The 16,891-nt window shown below is 44.9% G+C and overlaps 1 protein-coding gene across 11 annotated transcripts in view; it reads right to left on the bottom strand.

Annotated features, from left to right (window-relative positions):
* The window catches only part of RPRD2 (regulation of nuclear pre-mRNA domain containing 2), a 73,797-nt gene that overhangs the window by 40,577 nt on the left and 16,329 nt on the right, over positions 1 to 16,891 (bottom strand). The gene's annotated exons all lie outside the window — the stretch shown is intronic.

Below are 16,891 nucleotides of genomic sequence, written 5' to 3'. Positions count from 1 at the left end.
CCACAATCTTTCTATGTGACCTTAATCCATACTCTTTTCTCACATGTCACAGAGGTAGCTCAAATTTTTACCACTCTAGTTGAGCTATTTTACCGCAATGTTTTTTTTTAAAAGATTTATTCATTTTTATTACAAAGTCAGATATACAGAGAGGAGGAGAGACAGAGAGGAAGATCTTCCGTCCAATGGTTCATTCCCCAAGTGAGCCGCAACGGCCTGTGCTGTGCCGATCCGAAACCAGGAACCAGGAACTTCTGGGTCTCCCACGCGGGTGCAGGATCCCAAGGCTTTGGGCCGTCCTCGACTGCTTTCCCAGGCCACAGGCAGGGAGCTGGATGGGAAGCGGGGCTGCCGGGATTAGAACCGGTGCCCATATGGGATCCCGGGGCATTCAAGGCGACGACTTTAGCCGCTAGGCCATGCCGCCTGGCCCTGCCACAATATTTTTTTTTCCACAATATTTTTCTAATTCAGTAGATAAAGCACAGAGAAAGCAGAAATCAATCATAATTTTTATTCTCTTCCCTTAAACACTGAACACTAGGTTTCCATGATCCACAGAGGTTCCAAGATTGCCAATGCACACCTGAAACTACAGATAAACTATAAATAAAGAATTACAAGGGAACTGTGTTTCAATAAATTCACCATCACAAATTAAAAAGTTAATTCACTGAACCTTCTGCTATATCCTAGCTTAGCTATAGCACACCTGCAGCTGGTTATTCATCCTCGTGCTCGTATGGCTGACTGGGAGCTGGGGCTTGCTGCCACCGACCATATCACTGAGCATATCTTACCATGCAGGAATACAGCTAGATAGAGAAAAATCAAAACTGAAAAATTCAAACTATCGTTTCTGCTTATGTAGATAATCAAAGACATAGGAAGTGAAGCTGGGGCCTGGCGCCATAGCGTAGTGGTTAAAGCCTTTATTTTGGAATCAAACTAATTTATCCCTTCTTTTTTTTTGGGGGGGGAGGGGGCGTTGCAAGGAAAGCAGGCCACTTGGAAGTGACTCTACAAGCTATGTCTGACAGGTACAAAGATACTACTTGGTATAAGTGTGGCCTTAACCTTTCCATCAGCCATCCAGCTCCAAGCTGCTGCTTGAGGTGCTCTCCCCAGCTGCTCTCTCCAAAGGGGTACACAAATATCAGCCAGCAGCACAGTAGGCTGACACCAAACACTTTCAGGTGTTTTCAAAGCCCCAGAGAAGGGGTGGGTCAGACGGTTCTGGGAAAGACTGCGGCTTTTCCTTAGCACAGATTATCCCTGGGCAGTCAGTCCAGCATGAGGCCAGCGGGCAGCAGCTTCTAAACCAGGACCATCAGCCCAAGAAACTGCTACACTGCGGTCCAGGGTCCATCGTGAATGCATTTCAAAACCCACCGAAATGCTGTCTGTTTACCTGCTAAACATGAACTACAGTCTCTACTTTTCAAGGAAGAATTACTCTTTCCCCTAAAGCTTCATTTCCAAGAACTAAATCTGGTTCTCTAAGTTCCACCCTGCCCTCTTTGTCTGGTTGCCGGTTTCAACAGCCTAATTCCCTTTTCTCTCCAGGTCTCAGTCTACACACAACATCTTTATTTCTCCACAAGATTGCAATTTCAGTGCACCTTGTATTTACAAGTACAGCATTTGTCTACTTGTAGTGTACTTCTCTGTATTCCCACTGGATTATAAACTCCCTCAACGCTGGGATTCTGTTTATTGCAAAGTCCTTAATGAGTAACACAGCGTCAGGCAGGCACCCAATGGATAAATATGTGATGAAGGAGTTATAATTTTCATAGGCAGCAAGGAAAGGAAAGGGCATTTCAGAGAGAAAAGTCCATGAACAGTCCAAAGTAGGACTGGACAATAACAGCTTGTTTTGGAAAAGGGAGAAGCAGGCTAGAATTTGAAGTTACTTAACAAATATTTTTTCATGGCATTTTCTGTGTTGTCAGGCACAATTCTAAAGATGAGACAAATATTAACTGACAGCTTCACAGTAACCCTGGGAAGTTGGTAGTTACCGTCCTCTTAAAACATGGAATGAAGAAAAATGATCACAGTCAGAGCTACGAAGTGACAGAGCTCAGATGTGAATTCAAACAAACCGGCGGAGTGTGCTCTCGGTCATCGTCCACTCCTACTTCTGTTGGACCACAAAGGTTGGTAGGGAAGAACAGCAAAGACCAGGTGAGACTGAAAAACTGAGTTGCAATGTTTCTGTCTTTATTCTGCAGCCAAAAACATGAAAAGCTTCTACACAGAACAGAGACTTTAAAAAACACGGGCAAGAATTTTAGTGTTGGAAGTAATACAAAAGAGCTAATACCACAAAGAAGCAACAAGTCAAACCCAGAAGGCGAGCCATGTGGCAGTCACACGGGCTCCTGTGCTGACCCTCCAGGGCTCACTCCAGCGCCATCCCCTGCCTCAGAGCTCTTTTGGCTGGCTGCTCCCTCTGCTAGCATTCTTTCTCCTTACTTCTCATAGTTATCACTGTGACTGCCTTTTAAATCTCTGCCCAAATGTTATGACTTTATCAATGAGTATATTTCCATGACTGCCTTATTTTAACTGCAACATCAGGTTCAGTGTTTAACTGACTTGTATCCCATACTGGACTGCTGTCTCTAGCTCTTGACTCCAGCTTCCTGATAATGCTGACATAGGGCAAAGGTAGGGGCGACAGAGCCAGAGCTTGCTACCTCACCCACGGAAAGACATGAAAGATGGCCACCATAAGCTAGAAGAGAGCCTTGAGCCCTCCCCAGAGACTGAACTGGGCCATGATCTTGGACTCTCTAGTCTTCAGAGTTGTGAAGAAACAAATTTCTGTTATTCTGTGAATCTGTTAAAGCAGCCTGAAATGGACACCAAAATATGGAACACATTATGTCTGTAACATATTCTCAGAAAACAGAAAGCATGTACAGACATAACAATAAGAGAAAGCAAATATGGCACAATGCTAACTGGGGGAATCTGAGTGAAGGGTATACGGCAGGTCTTCACAATCTTAGACTTTTGTAAAATTTTAATTTAAAAATTACAAGTTAGGCCTGGCATGACAGCGTAGCAGTTAAAGTCCTTGCCACAAACACGCCAGGATCCCATATGGGCACCGGTTCTAATCCCAGCAGCCCCGCTTCCCATCCAGCTCCCTGCCTGTGGCCTGGGAAAGCAGTCGAGGACGGCCCAAAGCCTTGGGATCCTGCACCCCTGTGGGAGACCCGGAATTGGCTGCTCCTGGCTCCTGGCTTTGGACTGGCTCAGCTCCAGTCATTGTGGCTGCTTGGGGAGTGAACTATCAGACGAAAGCTCTTCCTCCCTGTCTCTCCTCCTCTTTGTATATCTGACTTTCCAATAAAAATAAATAAATCTTTTTTAAAAAATTACAAGTTGGAAGCCTGACACAATAGCCTAGCAGCTAAAGTCCTCACTTTACATATGCCAGCATCACATATGGGTGCCAGTTGTAATCCTGGCGACTCCACTTCCCATCCAGCTCCCTGCTTGTGGCCTGGGAAAGCAGTCAAGGATGGCCCAAGGCATTGGGATCCTGGATCCGCATGGGAGACCCAGAAGAAGCTCAGGGCTCCTGGCTTTGAATTGGCTCAGCTTTGGCTATTGCAGCCACTTGAGGAGTGAATCAGCAAATGGAAGATCTTCCTCTCTGTCTCTCCTCATCTCTGTATATCTGACATTCCAATAAAAATAAATAAATATTTAAGAAGAATTACAAGTTAATGTTACTGTTAAAAGTGTAGACAGGTGCCTGGGCACGAGCTCCTGCCTTCCATCAGTGTGGGTGGGCTCGTGATGGCTTGGGGGTATGGGCTGGCAGGAGGCATTGGGGATGGCATCAGTGGGGATATGCAGGGATTGGGGGATTGTACCCAGACAGGCAGAGAAAGCCTGGGGATTTCTGCCCATGCTTGATTCCAGGTAAGGCGGGAGATGGAGGGAAGGGAGAGCCAGCCCTATTTAGCATGCTGGCATGGTGTGCTGGTGAACTTGGCTTGGGGAACTGTGAACATGCCTGGCTTTTGGGTAGGTAGAAGGTCCTAGGCCAGCACATGTGCCAGAGGACTGGAGTCTAGGGACCCATCTATGGACTTGGGTTCCTGGTGGGTGGCAGAGCTCCAGGCCAGCACACCACCCTACTGGAACACTGGTGTACATGAGGGCCAAACATGTGGTGGGCAGGGTTAGGCTGGGCTGCAACATCCATTGGTTTGCTTAAGAGATGGGGCTAGAGATAAAACTGACACAGCAACTGCAACTAGCAGTGTGTGCATAGTCTTATGTGGGTGAGGGACTGAGCTAAACTCTGTACTGGTTAGCACAAACAAGAGTCAGGTCTGGGGCCTGGCACAGCAGCCTAATGGCTAAAGTCCTCGCCTTGCATGCACTGGGATCCCATATGGGTGCCGGTTTAGTGTTTCAGCTGCTCCACTTCCCCCCCAGTTCCCTGCTTATGTCCTGGGAGAGCAATGGGGAATAAGTCCTTGAGAATCCCACCCACATGCGAGACCCAGAAGAAATTTCTGGCCCCTGGCTTTGCTATAGCCTCTACAGCCACTTGAGGAGTGAAACAGCGGATGGGAGATCTTTCTGTCTCTCCTCTCTGTAAATATGACCACCTAATAAAAATAAATAAACCTTTAAAAGAATAGTCAGGTTTGGGGTCACCCCAGAAAAGATTTTTTTGAGAGTCCCCCCAAATGAACTGCTGGACTCAAAACTCCAATCACAGGGAGAATCACAGGATCTGTGGTGTGATTGAGGAGTACATGTGTCAGAACTGGGCCTAATCAGTTGCTGAGATGGAGCAGTGGACGGCATGCCCAGATGCACATGGAATATGACAGTCCATTAGGGCCTGCAGAGGACATCTAGTACCTTAGCAGAGAATGGAGGGCAGAACAAATTAGACAACTCTCCCAGCCAAGCACTGACAGGAAGTATCTGGGCAAATGGAGATTCTAAGGCAGACTACGTCAACCAGTGGACCTTGGAAGGATTTCCTCATCTTTGGAGCAACAAAATCAAAAGCATTTCAGAACTGTCAAAATCACTTGAGTAGTATCCTCGCAGCGCGCTCCACATCGGGGACCCTGGAATGACACTAGGTGACCATCCCCCACTCCCGGGTACTGATATGATTGGGATGCTGGGTGTGGCTTCCCCTCTCCACCTTCCCCCAAATATAAAAAAAGGAAAAAGAAAACTGGAAACAGTGGTCTTACCTACTTTCCCCTAATCTGTGACTCTTCTCACCCTACTCAGTGGTCCACATGGGCACACATCCTTCTAAACTGTGTAAATATCATCAAAATAAAATTTAAAAAGACAGAGACATGCTACAAAGAGACAAGGAAGGAAGAACCTACAAGAAATCAACATATCAATCAGGATGATATTTGATCTTTTTTTTTTTTAAAGATTTATTTATTTTTATTGCAAAGGTGGATATACAGAGAGGAGAAGAGACAGAGAGGAAGATCTTCCGTCCGATGATTCACTCCCCAAGTGAGCCAGAAACTTCCTTCAGGTCTCCCACATGGGTGCAGGATCCCAAAGCACTGGGCCGTCCTAGACTGTTTTCCCAGGCCACAAGCAGGGAGCTGGATGGGAAGTGGAGCCGCCGGGACTAGAAATGGCGCCCATATGGGATCCTGGCGTGTTCAAGGCGAGGACTTTAGCTGCTAGGCCATGCCGCCAGGCCCCATATTTGATCTTTCAGTATTAGCAATTTAGTGTCACCACTGATAGTATATAAAAAGAGACCAAGAATTATAAAATATACTGTGATAAAATTGAGAATCATTCATAAAACTCTTGTAATATGCCAGCTAACCAGTTAATTTACAGCAATCACTTAAAAATTTTTTCTTTCATTTGAGTGGCAGAAAGAGACAGCTTCCATCCACTCGTCCCCAGACATCCACAACAGCCAGACTGGGCTAGGCTGAATCAGAGAGCTAGGAACTCAATCCAGGAACCCCAACCACTTGAGACATATCTGTTGCCTTTCAGGGCCTGCACCAGCAGGAAATCAGAATCAGAAACAGAGAGCAGGTATAGTGCAGTCGGATAAGCCATTATTGCAATGCTGGAATCCCACACCAAGCACGAGTTCGACTCTCAGCAGTTCTGACTGTGACCCAGCTCCACATCACACTGCTGGGAAGGTGGCGGGCGAGGGTCAGCTACTTGGGTCTCTGCCACCTACATGGGAGATCTGACTGAAGCTCCAGGCTCTTCCCTTTGGCCTGGACTAGCTGTACATCAGTGTATGGAAGACCTTGTGTTCTCTCTCCATTCTCCCGCTCCATCTCCCCGACCCCATCACTTCACCCTAGCTTTTCAAATAAATCAATCTTTTTTTTTTTTTAAGATTTATTTATTTTATTGGAAAGACAGATATACAGAGAGGAGGAGAGACAGAGAGGAAGATCTTCCTTCCGATGATTCACTCCCCAAGTGAGTGCAATGGCCGATGCTATGCCGATCCGAAGCAAGGATCCAGGAACTTCTTCCGGTCTTCCACACGGGTGCAGGGTCCCAAAGCTTTGGGCCATCCTCGACTGCTTTCCCAGGCCACAAGCAGGGAGCTGGATGGGAAGTGGAGCTGCTGGGATTAGAACCGACGCCCATATGGGATCCCGGCACGTTCAAGGCAAGGACTTTAGCCACTAGGCCACGCCACTGGGCCCCAAATAAATCAATCTTAAAAAGGGAGACGGACTGGACTCAGACTCAAACTTGAGCACTCCAGTGTGCAATACGGGCATCCCAAGTGACATTTCAGTGCCCTTTTGGTCCAGTTATCAAGAAGCAAAACAAAACAAAACAACATCAACAACAACAAATGTCCAGAAAGAAATATGGCCTTGGGCCCAGCACAATGGCTCAGTGGCTAACTGCATGCACCAGGATCCCATATGGGTACCAGTTTGTATCCCAGCTGTTTCACTTCCATCCCACTCCCTGCCTGTGCCCTGAAAAAGCAGTGCGGAATGTCCCAAATCCTTGGGACCCTGCACCTGCATGGGAGACCCAGAAGAAGCTTCTGGTTCCAAGCCTCGCATCAGCTCAGTTCTCGCTGTTGCAATCACTTGGGGAAGAGAACCAACTAATGGAAGGTCTTCCTGTCCCTTCTCTCTATAAATCTGTCTTTCCAATACCAATACATAAATCTTTAAAAAGAAATATGGCCTACACAGTATCTGTCCATAAGTGTCAAAGTAGGGGTTGGGCCATATCAAACTGGGCTACAGAATGTGAGAATTGGATCTTCAGGCAAATTCTGTAGAGGAAATGTGGGCACACCTCTGTAGGACCACACAGAGTTGGAGTGGTGACAGACCAAACCAGGCTGTACCATGGAATTCCTCTGACAGGAGCCCACCTAACATCCTGTGGGAGCTGGGGATGGGAGGCGGTGGGGTGCTCACCAGCACATTCAGGGACTAGGACTGAGGGCAGACCATGCCAAGCAAGGCTGTTGCCCCAGCAGGCACGTGTGAGATCCAGGGCTGGGAGCAGGTCTGACGGGGAACTTGGGAATTGGCTTAACATCAGTCATTACGGCTATTTGGGGAGTGAACCAGCAGATGGAGGATCTCTCTGCATCGTCTTCTCTCTGTATATTTGCCTTTCCAATAAAAATAAACAAACCTCTAACAAAAAAGAAAAAATATATACAGGCTCATACAACATACAATGGTTCACAGAAGAAGAAAAAGAACATTGCTTAGTCATCCTCATGCATAGGCTATCCACATTACAGGATTATTCTGCACTATTTTCATTTTTTTTTAAAAGATTTATTTTATTTTTATTGGAAAGACAGATATACAGAGAGGAGGAGAGACAGAGAGGAAGATCTTCAGTTTGTTGACTCACTCCCCAAGCAGCCACAACAGCCAGAGCTGAGATGAACCAAAGCCAGGAACCTGGAGACTCCAGGCCTCCCATGTGGGTGCAGGGTCCCAAAGCTTTGGGCCGTCCTCAACTGCCATCCCAGGCCACAAGCAGGGAGCTGGATGGGAAGTAGGGCTGCTGGGATTAGAACAGGCACCCACATGGCATCCTGGCATGTGCAAGGCAAGGACTTTTAGCTGCTAGGCTACCGCACCGGGCCCTATTCTGCACTATTTTCTTTCTTTCTCCCTAACAAATCCTTATAAATCGATGGCAACAACTTTAATATAATTAATTGGCAACATAAACAATCATATTTCAGCATCCTTAGTCTTTTTTTTTTTCTTTTAAGTTTATCAGACCACGTCTACAAATACTAGTCAAGTGGATCCTCTCTGATTTGGACTCAATGTCGATTACAAAATAAATAAATAAATAAATAAATGCATACTTAAATCAACAGATCTTCTTTCTTGAGATTTTAAGAACAATGATTGCCAGATCAAAAATACACAAAAGCAGTTAAAAATGCTTTACCTAGTAAAATATTCTACAGCATAAAAATACTAAGACATTTAAAACTCAGTATGCTTTACCAAAGTTACACTGGTTCTTAGACAAACATTTTATTTAGTGTAAACAAGCTTCCCACTGTCCTCTCAGCATGATACTTACAGAGCTTTAACTCTTCTAATCATAGGTAGAAGGCAAATAAAGGCAGGTAGGTGCCTGCACCATGGTGCAGCATGGCAATTCACCTGTGATGCCAGCAAGGAACTGAGTCAGAAGTGACACAGCAAGCACTCCTGCTGGTGCTCTGACATAACCATGGCAACATTTTAGCAACATGTTTTGTGGCTAAATATTAGTTTGAAATCATTTTAAAGTTCATTTTATTTACTTCTTAGGACATCCTTTATTTATCTACTTATTGTATTGTTTTATGATAAAGTTCCAAAAGTTCTGGGATTTCCTGTTCCGTTCCCCAAGTTCCTGCCTGACATCCTTTAATTTTATTTGAAAGGCAGAGTTAGAAAGAGGTAGAAGCAGAGAGAATTTTCCGTCTGCTAGCTCACTCCCCCCGTGGTCAAAATGGCCGTGGCTGGCCCAGGTCAGAGCTAGGAGCCACGGGCTTCATCCAGATCTCCCATGTGAGTGCAGGGGCTCAAGCACAAGGAACAACTTAGCCTTTTCCCAGGTCATTAGCCAGGAGCTGCATGCACATGGGTGGTAACCACATATGGTATGCCAGTGTAACTTGAGTTGCTGTGCCACAGCAAAATTTTAAAGAAGGCTATTTTTTACATCTAAGGTACGTGTTTTTACTAAACAGTGTCAGATTTAATCAGATATTATTTTCAAAATCTATAAACTTTACATTCAAGAGGTTTTTCCTATTCAGGATTCAGTTTGTGTCATATGTAATTATTTTAATATTTACTCTAGCTTTATGCATTTCTTTGCAGTTTATTTTCAATTGAGGCTATTATCTATCACTTTTATATCATGTGTTTTCTATGAAGGGATGGCTTATGAGAGTTAAATTCATACCAACATTTTATAAATTTTCCAAAATATTGCTGAATCTATTTTGCTGAGCAGAAGACAAACTGGTGCTTGGGGATTTTCCTTAAAGGGAAAATTTGTTATGCTTTGTTACACATCTGTATAGGTTCCAGTTTCTTTCTTTCTTTTTTTTTTTTTTAAAGATTCATTTTATTTTTATTACAAAGTCAAATATACAGAGAGGAGGAGAGACAGAAAGGAAGTGGAGCTGCCGGGATTAGAACCGGCACCCATGTGGGATCCTGGAGTATTCAAGGCAAGGACCTTAGCCATTAGGCCACGCCACCGGGCCCAGGTCCCAGTTTCTGGGTGAAGATAAACTAACACAGAATTGCCAGAGATTGAGTGACAGATATTTAAAAGCCTATACCAGGTTTTCTGTTCTCAGCCCAGAACTTAATTTATTTAACATCATTTTATCCTTCTTTTTTTTTATTATTACTTTGTAAAGACTTGTTTGTTTTACTTAAATCAGAATTACAGAGAGAGAGATCTTCTATTCACTGGTTTGATCTCCCTCAAATGGTTCCAAGGGTAGCTGCTGAGCTGATCTGAAGGCAGGGAATCCCACATGAGCACAGAGTCCCAAGGCTTTTGAGTCATTCTCTACTGCTTTCCCAGGACACAAACACGGAGGTGGATTTAAGTGGAACAGCTGGGAAAGCTGTAGATAACGGCCCAAGTACTTGGGTCCTACACCTACGTGGACCTAGACGGAGTTCCAGGTAGCTTTGGCCTGGCCCAGGCCGCCAGGGTGAAGCCATTTGTGGGGGGTAGTGAACCAGAGGCTCTATCCAGCCCACCCCAATCAGATCCAATCACACTGCATGTCCAATAAACTAACAAAAAGAGTTTGAAGTTTTTTTCCAGTTTTCTTCTACTTCTTGAGCCAACAAAGTTATTAATACTTTTGTTGAGTACTCTCCACTTCTTACAGGCTTTCAAATTATTAATGCAAAATTGAAATTATTACTGTGAAGTATGGATATACCATGACTTTTGTATATTATCTAGAACGTGCAGTTTATAATTTTAAAAACTCATATATAGTCTTTCAGTCTACCAGCAGCCATCGGATGAGTAAGAAGGGGTGTACATAAATGTGACCAGGAGCTATGGAGATAAAAGCAGATACGATGGGCCCGGCACAATAGTGCAGCGGTTAAAGCCCTCGCCTTGAATGTGCCACGATCCCATATGAGTGTCGGTTCTAATCCCGGCATCCCCGCTTCCCATCCAGCTCCCTGCTTGTGGCCTGGGAAAGCAGTCGAGGATGGCCCGAAGCTTTGGGACCCTGCACCCGCATGGGAGACCAAGAAAGAAGTTCCTGGATCCTTGCTTTGGATCGGCATAGCATCAGCCATTGCACTCACTTGGGGAGTGAATCATCGGATGGAAGATCTTCCTCTCTGTCTCTCCTCCTCTCTGTATATCTGCCTTTCCAATGAAATAAATAAATCTTTTTTAAAAAAAAGATTCATTTATTCTTTGAAAGGCAGAGTCACAGCAAGATGAGACACAGAGATATGTACCACTCACTGGTTCACTCCCCAAAGAATGCAATGGCCAGCGCTGAGGAAGGTCAAAGCCAGGAGCTTCAGCAACATCTCCCACAAGGCTGAAGGAGCCCAAATACTTGAGTCATCTTCTGTTGCTTTCCCAAACGTATTAAATTAGAAAGGTATATTAGATTTATGGAGAGGAGAGACAGAGAAAGATCTTTCATCTCCTCGTTCATTCCCCAAATGGCCAATAGCTGGAGCTGAGCTGATCCAAAGCCAAGAGCTGGGAGTCTCTTCCAGGTCCCGGGCATGTACAAGGCAAGGACTTTAGCTACTAGGCTACTGTACCAGGCCCCAAAATAAAACAAAACAAAAAACAATGGAGTTGAAACAGCATCACATATTGCAATGTAATTAATATAAAATAAGTAAATTTTTAAAAATGGTGCTCTTATGGAAGGCTGCTATTGCAGATAGTGACTTAACTGTTGTGCCACAACACCAGCCCCGGTAAATTCTTTTAGTACACCGAAATTTGATTTATACATTGATATTTTTTTTAGGAACACATAAATTTGTATTTTGTATCGTCCTGACGTCTTAAAGGTTTGTCATTTCAAGGATTCTCTTCATCAGTAACATTATCTGTCTTAACTTTACAACTACCACAGTGGTACATTTTTCACTGACTGTTTTAAATTAGTAATTAAGGGCCCAGCATGATAGCCTAATGGCTAAATCCTCACCTTGCAAGCACCAGGATCCCCATATGGATGCTGATTCATGTCCTGACTACTCCACTTCCCATCCAACTCCCTGCCTGTGTCCTGGGAAAGCAGTCGAGGATGGCCCAAAGCCTTGGGACACTACACTCACTAAGACCCAGAAGCAGCTTCTGGCTCTTGGCTTCAGGCTGGTTCAACTCTGGCTGTTGCAACCACTTGATGAGAGAATCAATACATAGAAGATCTTTCTGTCTCTCCTTTCCTCTGTAAATCTACCTTTCAGAAAAATGAATTTTTTAATATAAATAAAAATTAGTAATTGATCCTTACCTTTAATTTTTCGTTTAGATATGTCTATCTGTAGACTTAGCTTTCTCTTAAGGTCTAAATCAACTTGTAACTGGTAAAATTTTTGTTTTTATTTAATTTTGCTCAGTTTGAACTTGTTTTTAACTTTCCTCATTATGCTTTTTATTTACCTTGTTTCTCTCTCTTTTATATTTATTACTCATTTTAGTTAAAAGTCAAAAAGAGAGACAGGGAGAAAGATAGAGAAACAGATTTTCCATTCGCTGGCTCACTCATCAAATGGCTGTTAACAACCTTAGCCGAGCAAGTCCAAAGCCAGGAGCCAGGAGTCTCTTCCAGGTCTCCCATGTGGGTACAAGGTGCTAAGGCCTTGGGCCATCCTTTGCTGCCTTCCCAGGCCATCAGCAGCGAGCTGTATTGGAAGTGGAGCAACTGGATCTTGAACTGGCACCTCTACGGAATATAACAGCACAGAGAATGAGCTGGCAGCACCACAGTGCTTGCCCCGCCCTGGTTTCCTACATATCATACTTTCCTAGTCTCCTTTTATATTCTTGGAAGTTTTTGTTCTTAATGCTGTTTTCCTCATTTCAACGGCTGGAAGTTGTTGGACCACCGTGGTCTTTCTGAAAGTTCTTTAAAATAGGTTTTATAAGTAGACAATTCTACACTAATTGTTTTTCTCTCTACACTGTGAACATTTTACGTCAATGTCCTCTGACTTTCACTGCTGTTTGAAGTCTAACTGGCATTCCTTTGAAAACAACCTATCTTTTCTGTGTGACAAGCTAATCCTTGTCTGATACTCTTTATCTCACTTAACTGCAAAATATAGAAATAAATTCTTTTTAACTTTTTTCATATATATTATGCCTTATGTATTTGCATATTATATTTCATAAATCTTTTCAAATTTGTCTGCCATTTTTCTGTCAAACATTGTCGGTTCTCCACTTCACTCACACATGTGTTAGACTCACCTTATCCTTCCTTTCAAGTCTCAGCATTTTGTTCTGGGAAATTATGTCAGATCCTTTAGTTCATAAATTTTTGCTAATCTACTGTCCAACTCATCCACTAAGTTTTTAATTTAAAGTTGTATTTTTCACTTCTAACATTACTCTTCAGTTCTCTTTCAAATCTGCAAAAAGCATATCTGACAGTCCTGCAGTCCTTTCTGTATTTTAGATTCCATCTTTTTTTTTTTAAGATTTATTTATTTTTATTGGAAAGTCAGATATATAGAGAGGAGGAGAGACAGAGAGGAAGATCTTCCGTCTAATGATTCACTCCCCAAGCTGCCTAAATAGTCTGATCCAATCCAAAGCCAGGAGCCCAGAGCCTCTTCCAGGTCTCCCAAGCGGGTGCAGGAGCCCAAGGCTTTGGGCCGTCCTCTACTGCTTTCCCAGCCCACAAGCCAGGAGCTGGATGGGAAGTGAACCACCCAGGACATGAACTAGCACCCACATGGGATCCCAGAGCATGCAAGGCAAGGACTTTAGTCACTAGGCTACTGTGCTGGGCTCCTAGATTCCATCTTTTATTCATGTAAATATTTTCACACTTTAAAAAAAACACACACACACATACTTATGGGGTTGGTGCTAAGGTGCAGAGGGTTGGGCTGCCACCTGCAATTCTAGCATCCTGCATGAGTACTAGTTTCACTCCCAGCTTGTTCACTTCTGAGCCAGCGTCTTGCTGATGTGCCTGGGAAGGCAGCAGGGAATGGTGCAGGTGCCTGAGCCCCTACCCCCGCGGCAGAGGCCTGGAGAAGCCTGCAGGCTCCTAGCTTTAGTCTGGCCCAGCCCTAGACTATAATGCCATTTGGAGAGTAACCAAAGGATGAAAGATATTCCCATTCTCATTCTCTCTCTCTCTCTCTCTCTCTCCTTTTCTTCCTCCCGCTGTGTGACTCTGCCTCCCACTATCCCCCACAAAACAACAAACAAACAAACAAAAACTTATTTATTTATCTGAAAGGTAGAATTACAGATTGAGAGAGAGAGCCAGGCAGAGAGAATCCTCCATGCATACATTCATTCACCAAATGGTCCCAAAGGCCAGGCCAAAATCAGGAACCTGGCACTCCGTCCAGGTCTCCCACACGGGTGGCAGAGACCGGAGCACTCGGGCCGTCTGCTGCCGCTTCCCAGGATCATCAGCAGGGAGCTGGACTGGAAGTGGCAGCACTTCCAAGCAGCAGTGCCCACATAGGATGCTGGCATCATAGGCTTAACTCACTGCACTATAACATTAACCTCTGCATGGTTACTTTACACTTTGTATCATATCATTCCAGTAATTGACTTTTTTTTGAAAAAAAAAATATTTTATTTGAAAGAGTTACAGAGAGAGAGAAAAATCTTCCATCTGCTAGTTCATTCTCCAAATGGTCACTTAGCCTGAGCTGCAATGGTTTGAAAACGGGAGCCAGAAGGCTTTTCTGGGCCCCCAACACAGGTGCAGGGGCCAAGGACTTGGACTATCTCCACCACTTTCCCAGGCACACTAGCAGGCAGCTGGATAAAAAGTAAAGCAGCACCCATAAGGGATGCTGGTGCTTCAGGAAAGGGATTCGCTTGCTATGCTTCTATGCTGGCAGGCCCAATAATTTAAGTTTTATAGGTTTGTTTCTTTGTTTCTATCAAATCTCACTCAGAGTGGCTTATTTGCTTCCATTCACTGCATTTATATGTGGGGATTCTGAAAGCCCTAATCAGAGAAAACTTCCTCGCTAAACGTTTTGTACTTGCTTCCAACCAAGTCAGGAGTGGATACTGAGCGTGGTCCTATTTAGCATCCTTCTCAGAGGCTCTTCAACTGCTGAGGTTCTAACACTTAGTCTCTCATTTTCTCGTCTGACCTGAGAGCCATGCTGCCTTTCCTTTCCCTTCACGTTTGCTCCCAGCCCTGCTCCAGCTCACTCTGCACGCTCCTGAGGGAACAGACCCCTGGGAGCTGCCTCCCTCTCTAGCATTTCACCAATGTTTTACCTGCGTGCCTGACAACTTGTACCCACACCCAGCAACTTCCAACGCTGCAAGCACACAGTGTGCTCAGAGACCTCTTTCCAGAGAGGACAGAGAGAGAGTGTGTGTGTGTGTGTGTGTGTGTGTGCGCGCGCGCACGAGTGGTGTCCACCCACACATGCGCTGATATCACAGTGAAGAAATCTGACAAGAACTATCTCTGCCAGATGATCAAGGCCAGCAACATTAGTAGTAAGTCATGTAGAATTATACCCTAGCACTGGATTGTTTCCTTTTTACCATGCTTCCTCTGGCTGCTCTCCAAACTCAAGACTCCTGCTGAGGCCAGCACTGTAATGTCAGTCCCCCGTAACACTTAATTGTGCAGTCATAGAGGGACTGCACAACCAAAAATGCAAATCATGCCACACAAGCCTGAGCAAAAGCAAAGCCCAACCTATGGAACAAGGAGACGAGCACAGGACTGAGACCTGAACTCCAGAGCCTCTTTCTTTTCCCCCATTTTATCTGAAAGGGGTGCGGGCCGCACACACACACCTTCCATCTGCTGGTTCACTCCCCAAGGGCATGCAACAGCCACAGGCAAATCCAGGAGCCAGGAACTCTAACCAGGTCTCCCACATGGAGGCCAGGGACCTAGGGACTGAGTTACATCAGCTGCTCTCCACAGTACACAATAGCAGGATGCCATTTCAGAAGCCGAGGGGGCCAGCACTCAAACCCTGCACTCCAATATGTAGTGTGGATGAACTAGGCAAAGACTTAACAACTACATCAAATACCTTCTCCCAGAAAGCCCTTTCTGAAACGAGATCCAACCAACAAAAAGATCTAGTGCTGGAGAGTATCTTACTAAACTTTACTGTAAACAGCCTCATTTGAGGCTCCTCCAATCACAACTTTCCTTGTCAGCACTTACACATATCAGTTTTTCTGCCTAACCCATAGAACTTTCCCCGACTCTGGAGCAACAAGGAAGGAGGATGTGAACTACAACTTCTGTCTCCTTTGCTGGCAGGCCAAATACAGTAAAGCCTTTCTTCTCCCAAGCACTGCTCTTTGTGCACACCAGGCACTGAATCCACCTTATTTGGTAACATCCTGAATAGGACATAGTAAGAAAGGGTTTTACCTCTGCAGTCTTCTTCGCAAGAAAAGATAATCCCAGCAAATCATTACAAATAAAACTACAGGGCCTGGCGTGATAGCATAGGGGTTAAGGTCCTCGCCTTGCATGTGCTGGGATCCCATATGGTCACCGGTTCTAATCCCGGCGGCCCCGCATCCCATCCAGCTCCCTGCTTGTAGCCTGGGAAAGCAGCTGAGGATGGACCAAAGCCTTTGGACCCTGTACCCACAAGGGAGACCCAGAAAAGCTCCTGGCTCCTGGCTTCGGATTGGCTCAGCCCCAGCCATTGCGGTCACTTGGGGAGTGAATCATCGGGTGGAAGATCTTCCTCTCTGTCTCTCCTCCTCTCTGTATATCTGCCTTTCCAATAAAAATAAATAAATATAAATAAATAAATAAATAAAACTACGGGAGGCCAACTAGAAAAAACCTCTGCTTATGGCGTCAGCATCCCATCATGGGCAGTGGTCCAAGTCCTGGTGATTCCACTGCTGACCTTGCTCTCTGCTACTGTGTCCGGAAAGCAGTCGAGGGAGGCCCAAAGCCTTGGCTCCCTGAACCCTTGCTGAAGACCCAGAAGACTCCTGGCTTCTGGCTTCAGATCAGCCCAGCTCTGGCTGTTGTGGCCACCTGGGGAGCTAGCTGACAGATGGAGGATCTATCTCTCCCTTTCTCTGTAACTCCGACTTTAAAGTACATAAAAAAATATTTTTAAAAAACTAAAATCCAGTGCTGAAG

Source organism: Ochotona curzoniae, unplaced genomic scaffold (genome assembly GCF_017591425.1).
Source record: "Ochotona curzoniae isolate NIBS_2020 unplaced genomic scaffold, NIBS_Ocur_1.0 scaffold_1037, whole genome shotgun sequence".
Classification (NCBI taxonomy): Eukaryota; Metazoa; Chordata; class Mammalia; order Lagomorpha; family Ochotonidae; genus Ochotona; species Ochotona curzoniae.
This window is presented reverse-complemented; position numbering and strand designations above follow the sequence as displayed.